The 10670-nt window shown below is 38.1% G+C and overlaps 1 pseudogene; it reads right to left on the reverse strand.

Moving 5' to 3' along the window:
• Nucleotides 1–7796: 7796 nt before the first annotated feature.
• On the reverse strand, nucleotides 7797–8888 carry LOC129628483 (olfactory receptor 9G4-like; annotated as a pseudogene).
• Between the last annotated feature and the right edge of the window lie 1782 nt (nucleotides 8889–10670).

Here is a 10670-nt window from a genome sequence, read left to right on the forward strand (position 1 = left end):
CACTCTATTATTCTGGCCTGGAGAATCCTATGGACTGTATAGTCCCTGAGGTTGCAAAGATTTGGACATGACTGAGCAATTTGAATTTTCACTTTCATTGAGATTTTCATTCTGAATCTTTCTTAGATATAGAGCTGTTTGAAATCTTTCTTTTTGTCCCTCTACTTATATATCTATATCTCCATTTATGTTTAAGTCTTCAGTTCAGTTCAGTTCAGTTCAGTCACTCAGTCATGTCTAAATCTTGTCGACTCCATGGACTGCAGCACACCAGGCCTCCCTGTCCATCCTCAACTGCCAGAGTATACTCAAGCTCATGCCCATTGAGTTGGTGATGCCATCCAACCATCTTGTCCTCTGTTGTCCCCTTCTCCTCCTACCTTCAATCTTTCCCAGCTGATTTGACAAGGGGGGTCAGATCACAAAATAAATAATCAATGGCATTGTTCCCACAGAAGTTCAAGGTAAATGTTTCACTAGTGACAATGGTTGGGTTCACAAAGCCACCAAAATATGATGCTGCAACAAGACTGGCACATAACCTTGGGAACACAGCCTGGGAATAAAGCAAGGGGTTAGAGATGGCCACATAGCAGTCATAAGCCACGGCAGCTAACAGGTAACACTCAGTGCAGTTCATTCCAGCAGCAAAGAAGAATTGAGCTAGGCAGCCAGCAAAAGAGATGCATTTATCATCAGAAATGCAGGTCATCAGGATTTGGGGGGCATAGACAGAAGCATACCAGAGATCCAGGAATGACAGACTTCCACTGAACAAATATACAGGTATATGGAGCCGAGAATCAGAACAGATCAGAAAAATCAGGGTCATGTCCCCTAAAAGACTCATGATATAAATGATGAGGAAGATGTAAAAGAGAACTCTCCGTAACCTCAGGTCTGTCATAAATCCTAAAATATGAACTCCTTCACTGTGGTAAAATTTTTTCATCCATTGATTTTGCATGTCTATGGTTCCTTTTTATAAATGGATTGATAAATATGTCATAATTTAAGATATCAGTATATCACCCACTCACCTCCCGGTCACCTAATCTAAAACAGAGAAGGCAATAATACACAATGGGGAAAAGACAGTCTCTTCTATAAGCGGTGCTGGGAAAACTGAAGATTCACGTGGGGGAAAAAAATGAAATTAGAGCAATTTCTAATAGCATACACAAAAACAAACTCAAAATGGATTAAAGACCTAAATATAAGACAAGATACTATAAAACTCTTAGAGGAAAATATAGGCAGAACACTATCTGACATAGATCACAATAAGATTATTTTTGATCCACCTACTAGAGTAATGAAAATAAAAACAAAAGTAAACAAATGAGACTTAAGCAAACTTAAAAGCTTTTGCATAGCAAAAGAAACCATAAGCAAAACAAAACAAAATAACCCACAGAAAGGAAAAAAATATAGCAAATGAACCAACTGACAAAGGATTTATCCCTAAATACACAGCTTATGTAGTCTGATGTCAAAACAAACAAAAACCAATACAGTATACTAATGCATATATATGGAATTTAGAAAGATGGTAACGATTACCCTGTATGCGAGACAGCAAAAGAGACACAGATGTATAGAACAGTCTTTTGGACTCTGTGGGAGAGGGCGAGGGTGGGATGATTTGGGAGAATGGCATTGAAACATGTATAATATCATATATGAAATGAGTCACCAGTCCAGGTTTGATGCATGATACTGGGTGCTTGGGGTTGGTGCACTGGGACGACCCAGAGGGATGGTACGGGGAGGGAAGAAGGAGGGGGGTTCAGGATGGGGAACACGTGTATACCTGTGGCAGATTCATGTTGATGTATGGCGAAACCAATACAATATTTAAAGTAATTTACCTCCAATTAAAATAAATAAATTTATATTTTTTAAAAAATGAGAGGAAAATCTACACAGACATTTCTCCAAAGAAGACTTATAAATGACCAAGAGGCAAAGAAACGATGCCCAGCATAGCTAATTATCAGAGAAATTTGAATAAAAACTATAAGAAGGTATCTCCTCTCACCAGTCAGAATAGCCATCATCAAAAATTCTACAAACAATAAATAAAAACTCTCTCTCTGGAGAGAGAGAGTATGGAAAAAAGGAAACCCTCCTACACCATCGATGAGAATATAAATTGGTATGACCACCATGGAGAACAGGAAAGAGTTTCCTTTAAAAAAAAACTAAAAATAGAACTACCATATGACAAAGAAATCCCACTCCTGAGCATATATCCTTGAAGAAAACCATGATTCCCAATTCATTGCTGCACTATTTACAATAGCTAGGACATGAAAGCAGCCTAAATGTCCATCAATGGAGGAATGGAAAAAGAAAATGTAGTACACAAATACACAAATGGGATATTGTTATTGTTATTTTAGTTGCTAAGTTGTGTGCTCTTTTGCAAACCCATGGGACTATAGCCCACCAGGCCCCTCTGTCCATGGGATTTCCCAGGAAAGTATACTGGAGTGTGTTGCCATTTCCTTCTCCAAGAGAACTTCCCAAACTAGAAATCAAACCTGCATCCCCTGCTTGGCAGTCAGATTCTTTACCACACAGCCACCTGGGAAGTCCACAATGGAATGTTACTCAGACATTAAAAAGAACAAAATAATTCTATTTGCGATGACATGGATGGACCCAGAGATTGTCGTGAAGAGTGAAGTATGTCAGACAAAGGCAAATATCATCTGATACTGCTTATATGATATATATTTTAAAATAGTATAAATGAACCTGTTTACAAAACAGAAATAGAGTCATAGATATAGAAAACAAACGTGGATATCAAAAGAGAAAGGGTGGGGAGAGGAATAAATTGGAGATTGGGATTGCCATGTACACACTACTATGTATAAAGTAGATAACTAGTAAGAACCTAGTGTATAGCAAAGGGAACTCTACTCAATACCTTATAGCGACCTATATGGGAAAAAATTTATCTTTAATAAGTTAATATATGTATATGTATAACTGTTTCACTTTTATATACACAAGAAACTAATACAAGATTGTAAATCAACTGTACTCCAATAAAAACTTGTGAAAAGATATATATATATATATATATATATATATATCATCATATGCCATTTTAAATCATGGAAATTCCAATTGATACATATATACCATTACTTTTAAGACATGTTTATGCTGAATCATTTATCATTTTTTGATATCTAGGAAATCATTGTATGCTGCCTTCAAAGAGCAGATGAACATAACATAGTGTGTGTCACCTCATATTTTAATCTAATTTTACTCCTTTTGAGAGAGCAAGTTTCTTTTCTCCTCTGTTTGCACCTAGGATGATGTGGGGCCAGGTATGCAATGTTTTTTGTTTTTAAAGCACTTTGAAGAAATGCTTTTTGTTCTTCTTGGGTACTTGAATCCTTTGATCATTCTCCAGATAGTCAATGGAGAAACATACTTTATTATTCTAAGTATATTTTGTATTATCTGTGGAAGTGCATTTTGCCTTAACTTCCTTGAAGGCAATACTTATATTTTATTCAAGTGTTTAATCCACAAAGCAAAGAATAATGAAATAGAAAATGTGTAATTTAAATTAAGAAATCAATTAAGTTAGATATTAGGAATTTGAGACCATAGCTAACTATATGATCCTCCTATGCATCCAGAAGGGAAATGAAAAGATTCATCAAAGAAAAACTATGTTCATAATGTGGCTTGGATTTCCCATAGAATTGACATTAAAAAAAAAAAAAACTGCATGAACAAATTATTTTGGTACTATGATACACTGAATAATGGTCCATAAATATAGCCAGATTTTAATTCCTTGGGTTTTCCTGGTAATTCAGCTGGTAAAGTGTCTGCCTGCAATGCGGGAGACCCGGGTTCGATTCTGAACCTGTGAATGGTATTCTAGATGATAAAAAGTTATTAAAATTAACAAATGAGATAGAGAGATTATCTGTGCATGCATGCTAAGTCATTTCAGTCGTCTCCGATTTTTTGTGACCCTATGGACCATAACCAGCTAGGCTCCTCTGTCCATGGCATTTCCCAGGAATGGGTTGCCATTTCCTTCTCCAGGGGATCTTCCCCAGCCAGTGATCCAACCCAAGCCTCCTGCAGCTTCTGCATTGCATGCTGATTCTTTACTGCTGAGTCATCTGGGAAGCCCAAAACAATCACAAACATCCTTATATGAAGGAGGAAGATGGAAATTTAGGTACAGACTCAAGAGTAGGGGGCACTGTGACTGCAGAAACAGAAACCAGTGTGATGCAACCCCAAGGAAACACAGCAGCTGTAGAAAGTCAGGGAGGCAAGCACTGGACTTTTCACTAGACCCTCTAGATGGAGTCTTGGCCCTGCCAACACCTTGATTTTGGCCTGATTATACTGTTTGGAATTCTGATTTCCAGAAATTAGGAGAAAGTAAATTCTTGTGGTTTTAAGCCACCAAGTTTGTGGTAATTTGATATAGGAGCAATAGGAAACTAATAAAGATATCCATGGAACAAAACACCTAACACTCATTTTTTGCTGTAAGGTAGAAGCAGGAGCCTAGACTCTTGCCAGCAATAGAAGAAGCAGCATCTCTGCTTGCCTATGTTACAACCCATAGGCCCCTTACTTCAATGTACCAAGATCATAAAACAACTAACTTATATTTGTCAGTGTTCTAAATTGGCAAGAGACATAAAGTTTCTGTTAATGAGTCCAAGGCTTTGAAAATATATTAGGGAGAAATTTCATCTTGGCCACCTTGCTAAGCCACAGACTTAAAATTGAGATAGCAAATAAAAAATTGCTCTTTTGGAATCACACATACAATGATTGTTGTTTAGTTGCTAAGTCGTGTCTTACTCTTTTACAACCCCATGGACTATAGCCTGCCAGGCTCCTCTGTCCATGGGATTTCCCAGGCAAAACGACTGGAGTGGGTTGCCATTTCCTTCTCCAGAGTATCTTCCCAACCCCAGGTTTGAACCTGCATCTCCTGCATTGGCAGACAGATTCATACCTAAGATATGGCATGAGACGCTCACCTAAGATATGGTAAGAATCTATAATTATAGTATTTAAAACAAATATGAAAGCTATAGATTTAGTCAAAGTAGAAATTCTTCACAATAAGAAAAGAGGGTTGTAATAAAAGACATTTCATTTATTTTTGAATTTCAATGCTGTCAGGTGGAAAGATCATTTTTAACAGAACATATCCTTGAAAACAATTTAAGACCAAGAGACCCGGGTTCTGATCTCAGTTAGGTGCCACCAATTTTAAATAACAGAGGTTTCCCCACTGTCTCAGCAGTAAAAGAATCCATCTGCAATGCAGGAGTTATAGCAGGAGCCACAGGTTCAATTCCTGGGTCAGGAAGATCCCCTGGAGAAGGCAATGGCAACCCACTCCAGTATTCTTTTTTTTTTTTTAAAGAATGATTCATTTATTTAAAATAACAGTGAACTCATTATATGTTAACATAAGCAACTTATTTTAATGAAAAAATAATTGTATTTTTGCCTAGAAAATCCCCTGTACAGAGGAGCCTGATGGACTACAGTTCATGGGGTCACAAAAGAGTAAACACAACTTAGCAAAAAAATAACTCTTGTAAATAACATTCAAAATTATATTTTTTTCACTTACCTTAGCTCAGTGAATTTTATGAGATCACAGATGTGAGAAAGCACTTTGAGGACTAGAAGTTACAACTACAAATTGCATCCTCTATGATTTCATGATATTTTTCATCTCTGCATTCTGTCCTTCAATTATATTTGATTTACCTCCTAAGGATTTTCAATGGCAACCTTACTATGAATTTCATGTATTTCCCATGCATAAATGCCCCACTCTTTAACATATTGCTTTTGCACAAACTGAAAAATTGCTAGGATTGTTTTCAAAATTACAGTTAGAAATAAAAGTTGCAGGAGACATTTCCTCCCTAAACTTTCCTATTTTCTTCTACCATTATTAAGACATAAAATAGGCATAAGTGTGAATGTTTACATACATGAATATATATACAAATGCTTCCATATACAAAAAAAAAAAAAAAAGATTTGGCAGTGGCTTAGGGTAAGACATAAAACCCAGGTAAATAATACAAATTAGAAAAATGTGAAATGGAAAACCAAGTGCTGGGCATAACGGGCAAGGATAAAGCCTGCTACACACTTAACAGGTCCCACCCACTACTCTGTGCAGACCATAAATTTGGCTCAAAATGTTCTGGAAGCCCATGTATACAATTAGTACTGTCCAACACTTCTAATGCTGCTTCATAGGTGGCTCAGCAGTAAAGAATCCACCTGCCAATGCAGGAGACACAGGAGATGTGAGTTGGATCCCTGGGTGGGGAAGATCCCCTGGAGGAGGAAATGGCAACCCACTCCAGTATTCTTGCCTGGGAAATCCCACGGACAGAAGAACCTGGCAGGCTACAGTTCATGGGGTAATAAAGAGTTGGACACAACTTAGTGACTAAATAACAGGTGTATCCAACAAGCAAATAAACTAACCCAAAAAAGGTGGGCAGCAATATTACCAATGGCAATATTACCATTCTTGATACTAACTTTGAAATCACTTCTCTCAAGGATCCTTGCAAAAAAAAAAAAAAAAGAGTAAATGATAATGCATAATATAGTGTATTGAATGAAAGTGAAAGTCATTCAGTTGTGTCTAACTCTTTGTGATCTGATGGACCTCATGGTCCCCATGGACCCCACAGACTCCACTGAATAGAAGACAGATAAATGTAGACACACAAAGAGCTTTTGTTGAGCTGCATTTAGTTGCCATTTATCCATATGCTGCATGCTTTGATTCAAGGGATACTGAGAAACTTTCTCCCCAAAAAACATGTCTCCTTCTCTTCATTTCTCAAACATCTCCCGGCACAGAGACCTTTGTAAAAGGTTGACAGTTGTAGGAGTGGTCATCCAAAATGAGTTGATCTCTTTGTAATCTCCAGTCCTGTCCAGGACTAATGCATTTTGCCATCTGTGTGGTTCAATTTGATACTTTGATCAGACAGTTCTTGAGTTAGATATCAATTGTGATAGTACAGCATAATATCAAAGATAGATGTAGGTATAGATATAAATCATTATGGTCAGATAGGTATAGACGACAATGATGGATGAAAAGATAAATGGGGTTATTGCACTTCTACTCCTGCAGGGCGCCTAAGTTGCTTCAGTCATGTCCGGATCTTTATGACCCTATGGACTATAGCATACCAGGCTCCTCTGTCCATGGGATTCTCCAGGCAAGAATACCTGAACAGGTTGCCATTTCCTATTCCAGGGGATCTTCCTGACCCCAGAGATCAAACCCAGGTCTCCTTTGTCTTTTGTATTGGCATGTAGGTTCTTTATTGATAGCACCACCTGGAAAGCCTGATATAGAAAAAGAAGCATGATAAGGTCATGATTATCAGTCAGTTCAGTTCAGTTCAGTCACTCAGTTGTGTCCGACTGTTTGCAACCCTATGAATTACAGTGGTAAAGTATCCACTTGCAGTTTAGGAGATGCAGGTCTGATGCCTGGGTCAGGAAGATCCCCTGCAGAAAGAAATGGCAAACCACTCGAACATTCTTGTCTGGAGAAACCCAAGGACAGAGGAGCCTGGCAGGCTACAGTTCACGGAGTTGCAACAATCCAGCATGACTAAGCATCTAAATCACAGTTACAGAATCAAGCATACTACAGTATCTTAAAACATCAAACAAACTAATATTGTATGTTTAAAATAGTTTAATCACAAAAAGGGAATAATAAAAACAACATGGTTTAATCAGTGTTTCTTCTTTTAAGTATAACATGCTGCATTTACTTGAACTATGGTAATGTTTACAAACATGTTAATAAGCCAATAACCTAGAAAACGCAATGAGAACATTCTGTAAAAAAGATCACAGTTATCTCTGAGGTCTTATGGTCTTTGCCGCTTTCCAGAAGGCCTCTTTGATGTCTTTGTTTTTCAGGCTATAGATGACAGGGTTGAGCAGTGGGTTGATCAATGTGTAGAACAGGGCAGCCACTTTGTCTCTCTTCAGGGAGTAGGTGGAGCTCGGCCTTGAGTACATGAAGAGCAAGGATCCATAGAAGAGTGTGACTGAGACCAGGTGTGAGGCACAGGTGGAGAAGGCCTTGCACCTTCCTGAAGCTGTGCGGATCCTCAGAATAGCGAGAAGGAGGTTGTAATAGGAAATGATGATGACAAGAATGCTCGAGAGGACCGTGAAACCCACGAGACCCAGGAGGATCTGCTCATAGACCTTGGTGTCTGTACATGACATCTTCACCAGTGGCGGTGCATCACAGAAGAAGTGGTCGATCATATTTTTGCCACAGAAACTCAGGCGAAAAGTGTTGGCAGTATGTGCTATGGCATTCAAGAACCCTCCTGTATAGGAGCCAGCAACAAGTCTGGTACAGAGAGAATGAGACATAGAGCTTGAATAAAGTAGTGGGTTACAGATCGCCATGTGGCGGTCATAGGCCATGGCTGCTAGGAGAAAACACTCAGTGTAGGCCACAACACAAGAAAAGAATAGCTGGGCTCCACATTCAGCCAAGGAAAAGCACTTGTCTTCTGAAATACAAGTAGCCAGGATTCTGGGAGTGTACGCAGAGGTGTACCAGAAATCCAAGAAAGACAGATTTCCAATGGAAAAAAAAAAAAAAAAAAAAACATAGGTGTGTGCAGGTGGGAATCAATATGAATTAGGATAACCAGGGTCATGTTCCCTGACAAGGTTACCAAATAGACAGTCAGAAATACTCCAAATAGTATTAGTTGCCACTGGGGGTCTGTTGAGAGACCCAGTAAGATGAATTCATTCAGGATGGTGTGATTTCCAACATTCATGTCCACTAGGGGAAAGCTTGATACGATAACAAGAAAAAATTGCTGGTTTTTCTTTTGGAATAAAGAAATAGAGGTATCAATTAACAACTGCTAGGAGGTGTATTAATCTCTTACAATGTCTGTAAAATACTGCATCTTCAGTCTGTCACTGGGGAAGACCACTAGAATTTGGGAAAATAATTGATTTTAGAATTAAGGCTTTCACTTGCTATTTGCTTAATGCAGGGTGAGTATCTGAGTCTCATCAAATGAATGAACAAAATGAGGACACTGACAGGTTGTCTGATTGAGTTAAGCAGATACACAGGAAAATGTCATCCAAACGTCTGGTACATGATGAGTGGTCAAAAATTTTGAGAATTCTGCATGTATTATTCAGAATCTATGTGTCTAGCATGATGCTGATAGTTCAACAAATATCAATACACTGTACTGCTCCTGTCACTGTTAGCACACATAGAAATACACACACGCGCACACACACACACACACTTCACTTTGTTTGGACAGTGTCCTAAATCCTATACTTAACCCACTTAATACTTTCCACAGTTTTTGAGATACTATTATAATCTTCATGTAGTTTAAAAAATGTTTCCAAGGGCCTAGAACTGATCAACAGCAGAGATAGTAGTTGAATCTAGAATTTTCTGTACCAAGACCTCATGTTCTCAACTGTTAAGCCATTGACTTCTCTTATAAGTAAATATATTTTTCTCTTCTTCTTCCAGCTAAGGCAATCCTATAATTCTCTGACAACTTGAATTTCTTTGCCTTCAAAGTGAGAAAAGTATTCTGCACATTTCTCTAGTTCGTGTGAGATTTATAAACATAGTTGAAGCATATTTGGATTCAGTAATGTTGAATATAACAAAGAACCAACATTTTGGTGTCAAAGCCCCATTGAAAAATTATGACTCCTTCCAGGTTTATATCTTGAACTTCCAGAGTTCTCGGAGATTGAACTTGCATCTCTCACATCTCCTGCATTGACAGGCAGATTCTTAACCACTAGCTCCACCTGCACAGCCCCCATAGAGGCAGTGAGAGAAAGCTAAAACTAAGAGAACTGTGATTTACTTTAATGTTAAAATACTCATCTTTGAGGCAAACCAGAGACAATTCTATACCTAGAATGCAAATCCAAATTTTCTACCTCAAGATATTTTGGTTTCACTTAGTGAAGTAGCTTAATCTTTCAATGACTTGTAATCCTAACATTCCCAATGTAGCTGAGGGTTCAGAGAGGATGTCACTTGACTGATGACATGATGGTAAAAGCAAATTTGGAGTCTCGAAGGCCATTCCATTTATTTTCAGTATATAATAGATTTCTTTTCATTAATACCCAAAGCACAGACACTTTAGTCATATATCCTAGGTTCTGTAAACTTGTTTTAACGTAAATTTTTATAATCCTCCCTCTTACCACTTCTCTTCATCTATTAGAACTTCAACCAAAGTGTATTACTTACATGATTGATTCCCATACATCCTGGGAGCTTCACAGTTATAGTGCCATTGTTATTCAGTTGTACAATACAACTTTCTAAATATACTCAAACTTAATAGAATTATCTTGGGTGGAGTTTTTGGTTATATATTCAGTTCAGTTGCTCAGTCGTGTCCAATTCTTTGTGACCCCATGGACCACAGCATGCCAGGCCTCCCTGTCCCTCACCAACTCCCGGAGTTTACTCAAATTCATATCCATAGAGTCAGTGATGCCATCCAGCCATCCCATCCTCTGTCATCCCTGTCTCCTCCTGCCTTCAATCTTTC

The sequence above is a fragment of the Bubalus kerabau genome, chromosome 15 (genome assembly GCF_029407905.1).
Source record: "Bubalus kerabau isolate K-KA32 ecotype Philippines breed swamp buffalo chromosome 15, PCC_UOA_SB_1v2, whole genome shotgun sequence".
Taxonomy (NCBI): Eukaryota; Metazoa; Chordata; class Mammalia; order Artiodactyla; family Bovidae; genus Bubalus; species Bubalus kerabau.